Source organism: Musa acuminata, chromosome BXJ3-8, assembly GCF_036884655.1.
Source record: "Musa acuminata AAA Group cultivar baxijiao chromosome BXJ3-8, Cavendish_Baxijiao_AAA, whole genome shotgun sequence".
In the NCBI taxonomy this organism is placed as follows: Eukaryota; Viridiplantae; Streptophyta; class Magnoliopsida; order Zingiberales; family Musaceae; genus Musa; species Musa acuminata.
The window spans coordinates 38,576,957-38,593,732 of record NC_088356.1 but is presented as its reverse complement, the minus strand read 5'-3'; positions in this window follow the sequence as shown (position 1 = coordinate 38,593,732).

The following is a 16,776-nucleotide window of genomic DNA, read 5'->3' as shown; positions in this document are numbered from 1 at the left end:
AAACAAATTTGTGTTTCGGGTGATTGGAGTCTATTTTGCTTGTAGAAAGTTGGATCATAAAATAAAAGACTGCCCTTTGAACAATAAGAAAGAGTCACTGCCTCATAAATCATCAGCCCATGTCAGAGTGTATGCTATCACTGAATATGATTCTGAAACTTTTGAAATTAGTGACCGAAGGTATTATGCATGTTTATGAAAGAATGCAAATATTTGTTTGACCATGGGTCCCATCTATGATTTGATTCGGAATATTTTGCCTATCACTTGGGTATTCAACCTAGACCACTACATTATGTGCTATATGTAAATACGATCATTGGAGATTCTTTGATAACAAACTTGAATCTGGTCCTCTTGCCTGATTTTTGTTGGAGAACTTGAATTTTTGCTGATTTAGTTCTCCTAGAGATTTGAAACTTTGATAATATACTTGGTATGGATTGACCATCTTATTATCATACCAGTATGGATTGATATATAACAAATGATCACTTTTTGCATATTAGATCAGCCCATCTTTTATTTTGAAAGTATTGGACATGATTTATCTCTTTGCCTAATGTATCCCAGGATGACTTACTTGGATTACCTCCAAACGTGATTTTGCTTTTGATTTGGTCCTTGGGACAATCCCAATACCTAAGCCTCTCTACAGCATGATATCATTTGAATAAGTGGAATTGGAAAAGCAACTATAAGGACTATTACATGAGGATTTTGTCTGACTTAATATTCCATCATGGGGTGCTTCGGTGTTAGTTAAAAAGATGGATGGAACATTGAGGCTTTATATTGATTATAGACAGTTGAATTAGGTGACCATAAAAAAATGAGTATTTTCTGGAGTAACGACTTGTTTGATTAACTGTAGGGTGCGCAAGTATTTTTAGAAATTGATTGAAGGTCGGGTTACCGTCTATTGAGGATCAAGGAGGGGAATATTTCGGTCACTCGTGGATAATTATGTAATTGTATTGTATTGATGAAACTATTTAAGAGCAGGAGGAGGAAATAAAGATATCATAATCCCCATCTTTTCATCGATTGAGTTATGATCAATTTAGAGGACTAAATTTTCTTTTAAGGAGGGGAGAGTGTAATATCCCTCGCTTTTGAAAATTATTAATAAAGATTTATTTATAAATCGGGGGACCTATATGTAAATATGGAAATTTCAAGGACTAAACTGCTAAGTTGTAAAAAGAAGAAAATAAAGAAAACCGAAAATTTCGGTTTTATCCCACCGCCTCCCACGCTCTCTCTGTTTCTTCGAGAAACAGAGAGAGGCGGTGGGGCGTGGGGAGAAGAAGAAGAGAAGTAGAGGGAGAAGAGAAGAAGAGGGAAAAGAAGAGAGGAAGAAGAGGGAGAAGAGAAGAAAAGAAGAAGTAGAAGAGAGGGAAGATGGAGAGGAGAAAGAGAGGCAGCTGCAGCAGCTAGGGCTGCAGCACCTCTGTTTCCCACAGGTGGAAAGAGAGGAGAAGATGTGTGGGGCGTTGAGGATGAAAGCGGAAGAAGAAGAAGAAGAAGAGAGGAGGATAGCTGCGGCAAGGCTGCAGCGAGGAGGTGTGTGGCTTTGGGGAGGAAAAGGGAAGAGGAGAAGAAGAGAAGGAGAAGAAGAGGGAAAAGAGAGGGAAGATGGAGAGGAGCGAGAGGTGGCAGCAGCTAGGGCTGCAGCACCTCTGTTTCCTGCAGGTGGAAACAGAGGAGACGTGTGGGGTGTCGGGTAGGAGAAGAGCAGAAGAAGAAGAAGAGGAAGAGAAGAAGAAGGGGAAGCAGGAGAAGAGGTTGTGATACCTCTGTTCCCTGCAGAGGAAACAGAGGAGAGGGTGTGTGTGACGCCGGGAAGAAGAAGGGGAGGAAGGAGAAGAAGAGAAGAAGAAGAAAGGAAGGAGAAGGAAGAGGAGAAGGGAAAGAAGTAGCTGCGGCTGCGGCTGTGGTAGCTGCAGCTATGGCAGGGAAAGAGGAAGAGAAAGGAAGAAGGGAAGGAGAGGAAGAAGAGAAGGGAAAGAAGGGGCTGCGGCTGCGGCGATGGCAGCTGCAGTTGGAAGAGAAGAAGGAGAGGAAGATGAGCAGGGGAGGAAGAAGAGGCTGTGGCCGCGGCTGAGGCTGCGACTGCAGCAGTGCAGCTGGGAAAGAAGAGAAGGAAAGGAAGAAGAAGAGAAAGGAAAAGGGAAGAAGAGAGGAAGAGGAGAAGGAGAGGCAGCTGTGGCAGTGGCAGCTGCAGCTGGAAGAGAAGGAGAGGAAATAGAGCAGGGGAGAAAGAAGAGGCTGCGGCTGTGGTGGCTGCGGCCATGGTTGCGACTGCGACTGCGGCAGTTGCAGCTGGGAAAGAAAAGAAAGGAAAGGGGGAAAAAGGGGCTGCGGACGGGATTGCGGCCGCAGTGGCAGCGACTGCGTATGCAGCAGTTATGTCTGCGAGAGAAGGGAGGAAGGAAGGTAGTGCGGTGGAAGGGGCTGCGATTGTGGCAGCGGCAGCGGCGGCGACTGTGGCAGCTGCGTTTAGGAAAGAAAAAGAAGGAATGAGAGTAAGAGAGAGCAGGTGACTGTGCCTCGATGTTCGACATGTGGTGTAGTTGCGAAGAAAGGAAGAAAATGAGAGCACAAAACGAAACAGAGAGAGAACACGGAGGAAAAGTAGAAAAAGGATTCGAGCGTACACCTTCTTCGAATCTTTGGATCAAAACCTTCAAAAGGCAAGTGTTCTAACCCCATCCTACAGCAGTATTTGACTCTGTTTTTATGTTGATTCAAAATAAGTTGGAAGATTTTTATTTAGAAACTGATATGTTTCTCTTTGGACATAGAACTATGGATTCTGAAAGTTTTCGGTAAACTGACCCCTAAGCACTGTTTCAGCCCTAAGTTTTAGTACAGAATGAGAATTCAGGCAGGAACTATTTTTTTTTGAAATTAGACTCGTATGTCTTTCTTTTGACACCGATTTTGTAGATTTTGGACACCGAATACTTACCCAAAAATTTGTTTCAAAAGAGCCTATAGACGCTGTAAAACAGAGTTCAAGATTTCTGACCTTTCGATACTAAAACGCCTATAACTCCCTGTTGAAAATTCTGATTTGTACCAAACTGATTTTATTTGAAACTAGACTTGAAATTCTCTCTTTTGACATATAGTTTGAAAATTTTGGAGTTCAATTGCTCACCCTATCGTCTGTTGAATCCGATCCTATAAAGTCTGCAAACCAGAGATTGTGATTTTGACCTTATGTTACCAAATCAGAGGTAACTCTGTGTTGGGAGCCCTGTTTCATATGAAATCTGTTCCATCCGAATATAGACTGATATATGGTTCAACCATAGCCTTCTTATGGGTATTGGAGCATATTTGTTATTCTGAAATATTTGTTTGGTGTGCCACTGGAATTCTGTCCGAAATCGAGCTTTGGTCGATTTCGCGTATTCTGTTCCATTTCCTTTGGATACTTGAATTCGCCTAACCTTCTTATTGGAATTGAGCTGGTTATGATTGCTTGGAATCCCTGTACACTCTTGCTTTCAATTCTTTCCCTAAAATGAATACTTTTGTGAGAGATTTGTTCCTTGCATCACATTGTTTTTGAAAAGGCACATGTACGTTTGGTTGTTCCGCGTGTGCTTCCGTTATATGCTGCATTTTGTTGAAACCGCCTTCTTGTACTCTGGTGTGTGGGATGGTTTGGACCTTTGCCAGAAATGGTAAAGGGTATGCGCTGATTTGCCCGCTATGTGGGGTCCCGCTATGTGGGATATTCTGGTATGCGCTTATTTGCCCGCTATGTGGGGTCCCGCTATGTAGGATATTGCTTAGAGCCTGCGATGCTCTGCCGGCCCCCTTTGACTTCACCTAGACGTGGGTGGATGGAGCTCCCAGACGTGGGAGACTTTTGTCAGGTGGTCATTCAGAAATGGATGAATCACATTCTGACTGAGATCCCACTACACCCTCTATATGTTTAATATGACATCCAGAGTCTTGGTGAGTTATTTCTGTTCCTGCTCTGGATAAATATGATATGATTGCAACGTCAAGGACGACGTTTGAGCTTCTGTACGACATATGAGTTTGATATGCTCTGAAATGCTTCATTCACTGTTGAGTTTGCTTCGTAATGTTCCATATGTCGTTGATGTGTTTTGGAACATTTTATATGCCATTGATAAGCTCCAATATGTTTCCTTTGTTTCTGATATGCTCCAATTACTCTATGCCCCATCTGTCAGGAACCAAATATGTATGATTAAAAGGACAATTGTGATTCTGCTCCTAATGATATTATGTCTACGAAATCGTATATTCAGCTTTGTGCTTTGAAACTGTATCTCTTTGGAAATTGTACTATTTTGATATGGATATGTTAGTCACTTGCTGAGCTCTTTATGCTCACCCCGTTTGTTGATAAATTTTTCAGGATAGCGTATCGCTTGCTTAAATGTTAAGAATGGGCTGAGGCAGTGGAAAGTTTAGAAGACGTTGGGCAGAACTTTTGTTAGCATATATGTAGTTGTGTATAAGCTACCTTGCATCTAATGAAATGTGACTATGAATCTAAACCTGTGGATTTTGTGTAAGTTAAAGGATCCCTCATGTATAGGGTTTTGGAATGTTAAATTAAATTTGTGTAATGATATGAACTTATGGTAAATCGATGATTGTGGTGACTGCATAGATTTCCCCACTTGTGGATTTATATGGTGGTTTTTATTTTGATGAGTCGAGTTCAGATTGTATGAATTATCGAGTGATGTGTGCTATGTTTATGAATTGCACAGGGTTATGAATTGGTAGATTATAGAAGTGAAATTTTTGATCTGAATGTTTTCTTAGTGACCTCAAATGTGTGTTTGGATCCTGGGTTAGTTGTGTTGGAAAATTTTTTTTAATATTGTCGATATTTTGTCGGGTCGTGACAGAGGTGGTATCAGAGCATTGTTTGAGGATTACTGGAATATTTGATATGTTGACGTGCAAAATATATTGAGGTCTAATGAACTATAGTGATTGGTGGAAATTTTCTTTGATGCATTTTAGGAATTAGGGATGATGAGGACATTTGATCCTCCTATTTCATTTGTTTCTGATTAATTAAGGGGAATGAAAGGATTGATCGGGGATATTCAATCAGAGTGGCGCAGCAGAAGCATGATGAACCTAATTTCATTGGTGGTAGAAAAATGGATGATGCAAATGGAGAAGATGTTTGATATACAAAATTGTTCTAATGATCAAAAGATTTCTTTTGCTACCTTATATTGGAAGTAGAGGCTGATTATTATTGGCAACAATGAAAAGAATTTTTGGAGATATATGGCAAGAATGATAAGGATAAGTTTAGCAATAAAAATATGATTGGAAATGAATCAGAAAGTAATAACAAGAGAGTCAAGACCTTTGGATTTGAAATGGGAAGTCATCACAAAAGACTCAATCATGTGTGAATTTTAAGTTAAATTATGAAACAAATTTGTGTTTCGGGTGATTGGAGTCTATTTTGCTTGTAGAAAGTTGGATCATAAAATAAAAGACTGCCCTTTGAACAATAAGAAAGAGTCACTGCCTCATAAATCATCAGCCCATGTCAGAGTGTATGCTATCACTGAATATGATTCTGAAACTTTTGAAATTAGTGACCGAAGGTATTATGCATGTTTATGAAAGAATGCAAATATTTGTTTGACCATGGGTCCCATCTATGATTTGATTCGGAATATTTTGCCTATCACTTGGGTATTCAACCTAGACCACTACATTATGTGCTATATGTAAATACGATCATTGGAGATTCTTTGATAACAAACTTGAATCTGGTCCTCTTGCCTGATTTTTGTTGGAGAACTTGAATTTTTGCTGATTTAGTTCTCCTAGAGATTTGAAACTTTGATAATATACTTGGTATGGATTGACCATCTTATTATCATACCAGTATGGATTGATATATAACAAATGATCACTTTTTGCATATTAGATCAGCCCATCTTTTATTTTGAAAGTATTGGACATGATTTATCTCTTTGCCTAATGTATCCCAGGATGACTTACTTGGATTACCTCCAAACGTGATTTTGCTTTTGATTTGGTCCTTGGGACAATCCCAATACCTAAGCCTCTCTACAGCATGATATCATTTGAATAAGTGGAATTGGAAAAGCAACTATAAGGACTATTACATGAGGATTTTGTCTGACTTAATATTCCATCATGGGGTGCTTCGGTGTTAGTTAAAAAGATGGATGGAACATTGAGGCTTTATATTGATTATAGACAGTTGAATTAGGTGACCATAAAAAAATGAGTATTTTCTGGAGTAACGACTTGTTTGATTAACTGTAGGGTGCGCAAGTATTTTTAGAAATTGATTGAAGGTCGGGTTACCGTCTATTGAGGATCAAGGAGGGGAATATTTCGGTCACTCGTGGATAATTATGTAATTGTATTGTATTGATGAAACTATTTAAGAGCAGGAGGAGGAAATAAAGATATCATAATCCCCATCTTTTCATCGATTGAGTTATGATCAATTTAGAGGACTAAATTTTCTTTTAAGGAGGGGAGAGTGTAATATCCCTCGCTTTTGAAAATTATTAATAAAGATTTATTTATAAATCGGGGGACCTATATGTAAATATGGAAATTTCAAGGACTAAACTGCTAAGTTGTAAAAAGAAGAAAATAAAGAAAACCGAAAATTTCGGTTTTATCCCACCGCCTCCCACGCTCTCTCTGTTTCTTCGAGAAACAGAGAGAGGCGGTGGGGCGTGGGGAGAAGAAGAAGAGAAGTAGAGGGAGAAGAGAAGAAGAGGGAAAAGAAGAGAGGAAGAAGAGGGAGAAGAGAAGAAAAGAAGAAGTAGAAGAGAGGGAAGATGGAGAGGAGAAAGAGAGGCAGCTGCAGCAGCTAGGGCTGCAGCACCTCTGTTTCCCACAGGTGGAAAGAGAGGAGAAGATGTGTGGGGCGTTGAGGATGAAAGCGGAAGAAGAAGAAGAAGAAGAGAGGAGGATAGCTGCGGCAAGGCTGCAGCGAGGAGGTGTGTGGCTTTGGGGAGGAAAAGGGAAGAGGAGAAGAAGAGAAGGAGAAGAAGAGGGAAAAGAGAGGGAAGATGGAGAGGAGCGAGAGGTGGCAGCAGCTAGGGCTGCAGCACCTCTGTTTCCTGCAGGTGGAAACAGAGGAGACGTGTGGGGTGTCGGGTAGGAGAAGAGCAGAAGAAGAAGAAGAGGAAGAGAAGAAGAAGGGGAAGCAGGAGAAGAGGTTGTGATACCTCTGTTCCCTGCAGAGGAAACAGAGGAGAGGGTGTGTGTGACGCCGGGAAGAAGAAGGGGAGGAAGGAGAAGAAGAGAAGAAGAAGAAAGGAAGGAGAAGGAAGAGGAGAAGGGAAAGAAGTAGCTGCGGCTGCGGCTGTGGTAGCTGCAGCTATGGCAGGGAAAGAGGAAGAGAAAGGAAGAAGGGAAGGAGAGGAAGAAGAGAAGGGAAAGAAGGGGCTGCGGCTGCGGCGATGGCAGCTGCAGTTGGAAGAGAAGAAGGAGAGGAAGATGAGCAGGGGAGGAAGAAGAGGCTGTGGCCGCGGCTGAGGCTGCGACTGCAGCAGTGCAGCTGGGAAAGAAGAGAAGGAAAGGAAGAAGAAGAGAAAGGAAAAGGGAAGAAGAGAGGAAGAGGAGAAGGAGAGGCAGCTGTGGCAGTGGCAGCTGCAGCTGGAAGAGAAGGAGAGGAAATAGAGCAGGGGAGAAAGAAGAGGCTGCGGCTGTGGTGGCTGCGGCCATGGTTGCGACTGCGACTGCGGCAGTTGCAGCTGGGAAAGAAAAGAAAGGAAAGGGGGAAAAAGGGGCTGCGGACGGGATTGCGGCCGCAGTGGCAGCGACTGCGTATGCAGCAGTTATGTCTGCGAGAGAAGGGAGGAAGGAAGGTAGTGCGGTGGAAGGGGCTGCGATTGTGGCAGCGGCAGCGGCGGCGACTGTGGCAGCTGCGTTTAGGAAAGAAAAAGAAGGAATGAGAGTAAGAGAGAGCAGGTGACTGTGCCTCGATGTTCGACATGTGGTGTAGTTGCGAAGAAAGGAAGAAAATGAGAGCACAAAACGAAACAGAGAGAGAACACGGAGGAAAAGTAGAAAAAGGATTCGAGCGTACACCTTCTTCGAATCTTTGGATCAAAACCTTCAAAAGGCAAGTGTTCTAACCCCATCCTACAGCAGTATTTGACTCTGTTTTTATGTTGATTCAAAATAAGTTGGAAGATTTTTATTTAGAAACTGATATGTTTCTCTTTGGACATAGAACTATGGATTCTGAAAGTTTTCGGTAAACTGACCCCTAAGCACTGTTTCAGCCCTAAGTTTTAGTACAGAATGAGAATTCAGGCAGGAACTATTTTTTTTTGAAATTAGACTCGTATGTCTTTCTTTTGACACCGATTTTGTAGATTTTGGACACCGAATACTTACCCAAAAATTTGTTTCAAAAGAGCCTATAGACGCTGTAAAACAGAGTTCAAGATTTCTGACCTTTCGATACTAAAACGCCTATAACTCCCTGTTGAAAATTCTGATTTGTACCAAACTGATTTTATTTGAAACTAGACTTGAAATTCTCTCTTTTGACATATAGTTTGAAAATTTTGGAGTTCAATTGCTCACCCTATCGTCTGTTGAATCCGATCCTATAAAGTCTGCAAACCAGAGATTGTGATTTTGACCTTATGTTACCAAATCAGAGGTAACTCTGTGTTGGGAGCCCTGTTTCATATGAAATCTGTTCCATCCGAATATAGACTGATATATGGTTCAACCATAGCCTTCTTATGGGTATTGGAGCATATTTGTTATTCTGAAATATTTGTTTGGTGTGCCACTGGAATTCTGTCCGAAATCGAGCTTTGGTCGATTTCGCGTATTCTGTTCCATTTCCTTTGGATACTTGAATTCGCCTAACCTTCTTATTGGAATTGAGCTGGTTATGATTGCTTGGAATCCCTGTACACTCTTGCTTTCAATTCTTTCCCTAAAATGAATACTTTTGTGAGAGATTTGTTCCTTGCATCACATTGTTTTTGAAAAGGCACATGTACGTTTGGTTGTTCCGCGTGTGCTTCCGTTATATGCTGCATTTTGTTGAAACCGCCTTCTTGTACTCTGGTGTGTGGGATGGTTTGGACCTTTGCCAGAAATGGTAAAGGGTATGCGCTGATTTGCCCGCTATGTGGGGTCCCGCTATGTGGGATATTCTGGTATGCGCTTATTTGCCCGCTATGTGGGGTCCCGCTATGTAGGATATTGCTTAGAGCCTGCGATGCTCTGCCGGCCCCCTTTGACTTCACCTAGACGTGGGTGGATGGAGCTCCCAGACGTGGGAGACTTTTGTCAGGTGGTCATTCAGAAATGGATGAATCACATTCTGACTGAGATCCCACTACACCCTCTATATGTTTAATATGACATCCAGAGTCTTGGTGAGTTATTTCTGTTCCTGCTCTGGATAAATATGATATGATTGCAACGTCAAGGACGACGTTTGAGCTTCTGTACGACATATGAGTTTGATATGCTCTGAAATGCTTCATTCACTGTTGAGTTTGCTTCGTAATGTTCCATATGTCGTTGATGTGTTTTGGAACATTTTATATGCCATTGATAAGCTCCAATATGTTTCCTTTGTTTCTGATATGCTCCAATTACTCTATGCCCCATCTGTCAGGAACCAAATATGTATGATTAAAAGGACAATTGTGATTCTGCTCCTAATGATATTATGTCTACGAAATCGTATATTCAGCTTTGTGCTTTGAAACTGTATCTCTTTGGAAATTGTACTATTTTGATATGGATATGTTAGTCACTTGCTGAGCTCTTTATGCTCACCCCGTTTGTTGATAAATTTTTCAGGATAGCGTATCGCTTGCTTAAATGTTAAGAATGGGCTGAGGCAGTGGAAAGTTTAGAAGACGTTGGGCAGAACTTTTGTTAGCATATATGTAGTTGTGTATAAGCTACCTTGCATCTAATGAAATGTGACTATGAATCTAAACCTGTGGATTTTGTGTAAGTTAAAGGATCCCTCATGTATAGGGTTTTGGAATGTTAAATTAAATTTGTGTAATGATATGAACTTATGGTAAATCGATGATTGTGGTGACTGCATAGATTTCCCCACTTGTGGATTTATATGGTGGTTTTTATTTTGATGAGTCGAGTTCAGATTGTATGAATTATCGAGTGATGTGTGCTATGTTTATGAATTGCACAGGGTTATGAATTGGTAGATTATAGAAGTGAAATTTTTGATCTGAATGTTTTCTTAGTGACCTCAAATGTGTGTTTGGATCCTGGGTTAGTTGTGTTGGAAATTTTTTTTTAATATTGTCGATATTTTGTCGGGTCGTGACAGAGGTGGTATCAGAGCATTGTTTGAGGATTACTGGAATATTTGATATGTTGACGTGCAAAATATATTGAGGTCTAATGAACTATAGTGATTGGTGGAAATTTTCTTTGATGCATTTTAGGAATTAGGGATGATGAGGACATTTGATCCTCCTATTTCATTTGTTTCTGATTAATTAAGGGGAATGAAAGGATTGATCGGGGATATTCAATCAGAGTGGCGCAGCAGAAGCATGATGAACCTAATTTCATTGGTGGTAGAAAAATGGATGATGCAAATGGAGAAGATGTTTGATATACAAAATTGTTCTAATGATCAAAAGATTTCTTTTGCTACCTTATATTGGAAGTAGAGGCTGATTATTATTGGCAACAATGAAAAGAATTTTTGGAGATATATGGCAAGAATGATAAGGATAAGTTTAGCAATAAAAATATGATTGGAAATGAATCAGAAAGTAATAACAAGAGAGTCAAGACCTTTGGATTTGAAATGGGAAGTCATCACAAAAGACTCAATCATGTGTGAATTTTAAGTTAAATTATGAAACAAATTTGTGTTTCGGGTGATTGGAGTCTATTTTGCTTGTAGAAAGTTGGATCATAAAATAAAAGACTGCCCTTTGAACAATAAGAAAGAGTCACTGCCTCATAAATCATCAGCCCATGTCAGAGTGTATGCTATCACTGAATATGATTCTGAAACTTTTGAAATTAGTGACCGAAGGTATTATGCATGTTTATGAAAGAATGCAAATATTTGTTTGACCATGGGTCCCATCTATGATTTGATTCGGAATATTTTGCCTATCACTTGGGTATTCAACCTAGACCACTACATTATGTGCTATATGTAAATACGATCATTGGAGATTCTTTGATAACAAACTTGAATCTGGTCCTCTTGCCTGATTTTTGTTGGAGAACTTGAATTTTTGCTGATTTAGTTCTCCTAGAGATTTGAAACTTTGATAATATACTTGGTATGGATTGACCATCTTATTATCATACCAGTATGGATTGATATATAACAAATGATCACTTTTTGCATATTAGATCAGCCCATCTTTTATTTTGAAAGTATTGGACATGATTTATCTCTTTGCCTAATGTATCCCAGGATGACTTACTTGGATTACCTCCAAACGTGATTTTGCTTTTGATTTGGTCCTTGGGACAATCCCAATACCTAAGCCTCTCTACAGCATGATATCATTTGAATAAGTGGAATTGGAAAAGCAACTATAAGGACTATTACATGAGGATTTTGTCTGACTTAATATTCCATCATGGGGTGCTTCGGTGTTAGTTAAAAAGATGGATGGAACATTGAGGCTTTATATTGATTATAGACAGTTGAATTAGGTGACCATAAAAAAATGAGTATTTTCTGGAGTAACGACTTGTTTGATTAACTGTAGGGTGCGCAAGTATTTTTAGAAATTGATTGAAGGTCGGGTTACCGTCTATTGAGGATCAAGGAGGGGAATATTTCGGTCACTCGTGGATAATTATGTAATTGTATTGTATTGATGAAACTATTTAAGAGCAGGAGGAGGAAATAAAGATATCATAATCCCCATCTTTTCATCGATTGAGTTATGATCAATTTAGAGGACTAAATTTTCTTTTAAGGAGGGGAGAGTGTAATATCCCTCGCTTTTGAAAATTATTAATAAAGATTTATTTATAAATCGGGGGACCTATATGTAAATATGGAAATTTCAAGGACTAAACTGCTAAGTTGTAAAAAGAAGAAAATAAAGAAAACCGAAAATTTCGGTTTTATCCCACCGCCTCCCACGCTCTCTCTGTTTCTTCGAGAAACAGAGAGAGGCGGTGGGGCGTGGGGAGAAGAAGAAGAGAAGTAGAGGGAGAAGAGAAGAAGAGGGAAAAGAAGAGAGGAAGAAGAGGGAGAAGAGAAGAAAAGAAGAAGTAGAAGAGAGGGAAGATGGAGAGGAGAAAGAGAGGCAGCTGCAGCAGCTAGGGCTGCAGCACCTCTGTTTCCCACAGGTGGAAAGAGAGGAGAAGATGTGTGGGGCGTTGAGGATGAAAGCGGAAGAAGAAGAAGAAGAAGAGAGGAGGATAGCTGCGGCAAGGCTGCAGCGAGGAGGTGTGTGGCTTTGGGGAGGAAAAGGGAAGAGGAGAAGAAGAGAAGGAGAAGAAGAGGGAAAAGAGAGGGAAGATGGAGAGGAGCGAGAGGTGGCAGCAGCTAGGGCTGCAGCACCTCTGTTTCCTGCAGGTGGAAACAGAGGAGACGTGTGGGGTGTCGGGTAGGAGAAGAGCAGAAGAAGAAGAAGAGGAAGAGAAGAAGAAGGGGAAGCAGGAGAAGAGGTTGTGATACCTCTGTTCCCTGCAGAGGAAACAGAGGAGAGGGTGTGTGTGACGCCGGGAAGAAGAAGGGGAGGAAGGAGAAGAAGAGAAGAAGAAGAAAGGAAGGAGAAGGAAGAGGAGAAGGGAAAGAAGTAGCTGCGGCTGCGGCTGTGGTAGCTGCAGCTATGGCAGGGAAAGAGGAAGAGAAAGGAAGAAGGGAAGGAGAGGAAGAAGAGAAGGGAAAGAAGGGGCTGCGGCTGCGGCGATGGCAGCTGCAGTTGGAAGAGAAGAAGGAGAGGAAGATGAGCAGGGGAGGAAGAAGAGGCTGTGGCCGCGGCTGAGGCTGCGACTGCAGCAGTGCAGCTGGGAAAGAAGAGAAGGAAAGGAAGAAGAAGAGAAAGGAAAAGGGAAGAAGAGAGGAAGAGGAGAAGGAGAGGCAGCTGTGGCAGTGGCAGCTGCAGCTGGAAGAGAAGGAGAGGAAATAGAGCAGGGGAGAAAGAAGAGGCTGCGGCTGTGGTGGCTGCGGCCATGGTTGCGACTGCGACTGCGGCAGTTGCAGCTGGGAAAGAAAAGAAAGGAAAGGGGGAAAAAGGGGCTGCGGACGGGATTGCGGCCGCAGTGGCAGCGACTGCGTATGCAGCAGTTATGTCTGCGAGAGAAGGGAGGAAGGAAGGTAGTGCGGTGGAAGGGGCTGCGATTGTGGCAGCGGCAGCGGCGGCGACTGTGGCAGCTGCGTTTAGGAAAGAAAAAGAAGGAATGAGAGTAAGAGAGAGCAGGTGACTGTGCCTCGATGTTCGACATGTGGTGTAGTTGCGAAGAAAGGAAGAAAATGAGAGCACAAAACGAAACAGAGAGAGAACACGGAGGAAAAGTAGAAAAAGGATTCGAGCGTACACCTTCTTCGAATCTTTGGATCAAAACCTTCAAAAGGCAAGTGTTCTAACCCCATCCTACAGCAGTATTTGACTCTGTTTTTATGTTGATTCAAAATAAGTTGGAAGATTTTTATTTAGAAACTGATATGTTTCTCTTTGGACATAGAACTATGGATTCTGAAAGTTTTCGGTAAACTGACCCCTAAGCACTGTTTCAGCCCTAAGTTTTAGTACAGAATGAGAATTCAGGCAGGAACTATTTTTTTTTGAAATTAGACTCGTATGTCTTTCTTTTGACACCGATTTTGTAGATTTTGGACACCGAATACTTACCCAAAAATTTGTTTCAAAAGAGCCTATAGACGCTGTAAAACAGAGTTCAAGATTTCTGACCTTTCGATACTAAAACGCCTATAACTCCCTGTTGAAAATTCTGATTTGTACCAAACTGATTTTATTTGAAACTAGACTTGAAATTCTCTCTTTTGACATATAGTTTGAAAATTTTGGAGTTCAATTGCTCACCCTATCGTCTGTTGAATCCGATCCTATAAAGTCTGCAAACCAGAGATTGTGATTTTGACCTTATGTTACCAAATCAGAGGTAACTCTGTGTTGGGAGCCCTGTTTCATATGAAATCTGTTCCATCCGAATATAGACTGATATATGGTTCAACCATAGCCTTCTTATGGGTATTGGAGCATATTTGTTATTCTGAAATATTTGTTTGGTGTGCCACTGGAATTCTGTCCGAAATCGAGCTTTGGTCGATTTCGCGTATTCTGTTCCATTTCCTTTGGATACTTGAATTCGCCTAACCTTCTTATTGGAATTGAGCTGGTTATGATTGCTTGGAATCCCTGTACACTCTTGCTTTCAATTCTTTCCCTAAAATGAATACTTTTGTGAGAGATTTGTTCCTTGCATCACATTGTTTTTGAAAAGGCACATGTACGTTTGGTTGTTCCGCGTGTGCTTCCGTTATATGCTGCATTTTGTTGAAACCGCCTTCTTGTACTCTGGTGTGTGGGATGGTTTGGACCTTTGCCAGAAATGGTAAAGGGTATGCGCTGATTTGCCCGCTATGTGGGGTCCCGCTATGTGGGATATTCTGGTATGCGCTTATTTGCCCGCTATGTGGGGTCCCGCTATGTAGGATATTGCTTAGAGCCTGCGATGCTCTGCCGGCCCCCTTTGACTTCACCTAGACGTGGGTGGATGGAGCTCCCAGACGTGGGAGACTTTTGTCAGGTGGTCATTCAGAAATGGATGAATCACATTCTGACTGAGATCCCACTACACCCTCTATATGTTTAATATGACATCCAGAGTCTTGGTGAGTTATTTCTGTTCCTGCTCTGGATAAATATGATATGATTGCAACGTCAAGGACGACGTTTGAGCTTCTGTACGACATATGAGTTTGATATGCTCTGAAATGCTTCATTCACTGTTGAGTTTGCTTCGTAATGTTCCATATGTCGTTGATGTGTTTTGGAACATTTTATATGCCATTGATAAGCTCCAATATGTTTCCTTTGTTTCTGATATGCTCCAATTACTCTATGCCCCATCTGTCAGGAACCAAATATGTATGATTAAAAGGACAATTGTGATTCTGCTCCTAATGATATTATGTCTACGAAATCGTATATTCAGCTTTGTGCTTTGAAACTGTATCTCTTTGGAAATTGTACTATTTTGATATGGATATGTTAGTCACTTGCTGAGCTCTTTATGCTCACCCCGTTTGTTGATAAATTTTTCAGGATAGCGTATCGCTTGCTTAAATGTTAAGAATGGGCTGAGGCAGTGGAAAGTTTAGAAGACGTTGGGCAGAACTTTTGTTAGCATATATGTAGTTGTGTATAAGCTACCTTGCATCTAATGAAATGTGACTATGAATCTAAACCTGTGGATTTTGTGTAAGTTAAAGGATCCCTCATGTATAGGGTTTTGGAATGTTAAATTAAATTTGTGTAATGATATGAACTTATGGTAAATCGATGATTGTGGTGACTGCATAGATTTCCCCACTTGTGGATTTATATGGTGGTTTTTATTTTGATGAGTCGAGTTCAGATTGTATGAATTATCGAGTGATGTGTGCTATGTTTATGAATTGCACAGGGTTATGAATTGGTAGATTATAGAAGTGAAATTTTTGATCTGAATGTTTTCTTAGTGACCTCAAATGTGTGTTTGGATCCTGGGTTAGTTGTGTTGGAAATTTTTTTTTAATATTGTCGATATTTTGTCGGGTCGTGACAGAGGTGGTATCAGAGCATTGTTTGAGGATTACTGGAATATTTGATATGTTGACGTGCAAAATATATTGAGGTCTAATGAACTATAGTGATTGGTGGAAATTTTCTTTGATGCATTTTAGGAATTAGGGATGATGAGGACATTTGATCCTCCTATTTCATTTGTTTCTGATTAATTAAGGGGAATGAAAGGATTGATCGGGGATATTCAATCAGAGTGGCGCAGCAGAAGCATGATGAACCTAATTTCATTGGTGGTAGAAAAATGGATGATGCAAATGGAGAAGATGTTTGATATACAAAATTGTTCTAATGATCAAAAGATTTCTTTTGCTACCTTATATTGGAAGTAGAGGCTGATTATTATTGGCAACAATGAAAAGAATTTTTGGAGATATATGGCAAGAATGATAAGGATAAGTTTAGCAATAAAAATATGATTGGAAATGAATCAGAAAGTAATAACAAGAGAGTCAAGACCTTTGGATTTGAAATGGGAAGTCATCACAAAAGACTCAATCATGTGTGAATTTTAAGTTAAATTATGAAACAAATTTGTGTTTCGGGTGATTGGAGTCTATTTTGCTTGTAGAAAGTTGGATCATAAAATAAAAGACTGCCCTTTGAACAATAAGAAAGAGTCACTGCCTCATAAATCATCAGCCCATGTCAGAGTGTATGCTATCACTGAATATGATTCTGAAACTTTTGAAATTAGTGACCGAAGGTATTATGCATGTTTATGAAAGAATGCAAATATTTGTTTGACCATGGGTCCCATCTATGATTTGATTCGGAATATTTTGCCTATCACTTGGGTATTCAACCTAGACCACTACATTATGTGCTATATGTAAATACGATCATTGGAGATTCTTTGATAACAAACTTGAATCTGGTCCTCTTGCCTGATTTTTGTTGGAGAACTTGAATTTTTGCTGATTTAGTTCTCCTA